Source organism: Pollachius pollachius (assembly GCF_949987615.1).
Source record: "Pollachius pollachius genome assembly, chromosome: 2".
NCBI lineage: Eukaryota > Metazoa > Chordata > Actinopteri > Gadiformes > Gadidae > Pollachius > Pollachius pollachius.
In genome coordinates, this window is record NC_136935.1 from 31223362 (window position 1) to 31225162 (window position 1801).

Consider the following 1801-nt stretch of genomic DNA (forward strand, 5'->3'; position numbering starts at 1 on the left):
TTCTAACATGACTGTTACATTCACAATCCCAAGAACCGAACAGCACAGCTATGCAGTTTGCTTCTACTCATTGTCTATCCATTCAGTCATGAAAGCAATTTTCCTTGGAAGCACTTGTACTAGGTGAGGGAAATTGTAGATTAACTTGTTGCACTGCCCTCATGTGGGCATATTGCAGTACTGCATCTGTGTACCTATTCTTCCAATACCAAGTGGCCTATATTTAATGCTGTAAAAGTGCCTCTGTTTTATTTTTTTAATTTTCAATCTCCATTCACAAATGGCCTTGTTACTGCATTTGCCCTTAACTGTTCATTTATGTGCCTGGAGAGAATGTCTTTGAAATGTATTTTCGGTGTCAAGTCCTTGTTAGCGGTTCTGTTATACACTTTGTTAGCCCAAAATTAATAAATAATAGATCCATTCTCAAAATGCTTTGTCGTTCAGTAATTAGGGGTCCTACAAAAAACGTAGGAACTATATTGTATTTGTTGGTTTTTTCCTGAAAAATTCAGCCACATCTGAAACTACAAGCTCAAAAATGCTAATTCTTGCTGGCTTGTAGAACTCGTATGAGTAAGGGATGCAGGCCTGAAAGTTTTTAATATGCCGTCATTACAACTAGAAATGTGCAATATACATGAAACTTGGTACCCATGCACCATTCGTCATGGAAAACTTTATTTGCAACCCATATAACCATTTGGAGCCGGAGGTGGTCAAAGCTGCACACATGCTGCAAACTTGGCACACATGTACCAGGTGACTCAGCAATAAGTCCAAAGATGGCAGAGATATACAAGGGAAATTAAATTTAAAAGTGAAATATATGCATATGTAAACCGCTTTACAACAAATTTAAACAGATATAACATTGTGTTGAAAACATGTAGGCTTAGCTGTTGAAGATGGCTACTACGAGGGAGTCCATAAACCCATGCCAAATTTGAAAACTGATCTGGATAAAAATGTTGATATCCTTACTTCCAGTTAACCATTTTTTAATATGCATAACAATGCCATTTAACTTAACTACCAAGCTCACCATACATCCATGTATTGAAAACTGCTCCTTCTCAAAATCAATCTCTAATCTGCCCTTGGCGGATTAGATATGTGTCCATGTAGTCTAGTGATACTGAGTCCGCATAAATATGCATTTATGTTATCTCCAGCATTTTAATGTGTATTGAAATATTGCTTAGTCATAAAAATATAGACCTGTGAATCAATGGCACATTCAGTTTTGATGAGTGCTGTTCATTGAGGTGAACTTTTATTCAACCATCTTTTATGGTTTTACCTTGTTTTTTTGTGACGTATGTGAGGGTTTGTGAGGGTGTGTGTGTGTGTGAGAGCGAGAGAGAGAGAAAGAGAGAGAGAGAGAGAGAGAGAGTTTATATACCTGTCAGAAATGAGGGGAGAGATCCATTTGATCAAGGAGATTCATAAGTGAGCATCGGGACGGATAGAACAATTTCACAAGATGTAACAGATTTCTTCATCACGAAAATGTTATGTGTTCCATTCATAATTCCTGGTCTTGTAACTGAGATACCCTACCAGAACAACAACTCTCTTTCAACTCATGTATGAGTTATCATATCATCCTTTTTTTTTCTTTTTCTTTTTAGTTTAAATCAAATTAATTATTTTTTTCAGGCCTGCATTAATTAATTTGAAGTTTAATTTCAATGATCCATCATCATTTGGTTGTTTCAAATACACCACGATCATGACTCTGTACCCAGAGTAAAGAAGGTCAGAACATTCATTAATATCCTTAAACAACATTTAATAT

General features: G+C 36.0%; 1 protein-coding gene across 1 annotated transcript in view; it reads left to right on the top strand.

Annotated features, from left to right (window-relative positions):
* The window catches only part of LOC307070630 (ras-related protein Rab-3D-like), a 6359-nt gene extending 5934 nt beyond the window's left edge, over positions 1-425 (top strand). Inside the window, exon 5 of the mRNA XM_079729194.1 lies at positions 1-425. This exon is cut by the window's left edge and continues 415 nt beyond it. The gene's annotated coding sequence lies outside the window, so the exon portion shown is untranslated.
* The last annotated feature ends 1376 nt before the right edge of the window (positions 426-1801 follow it).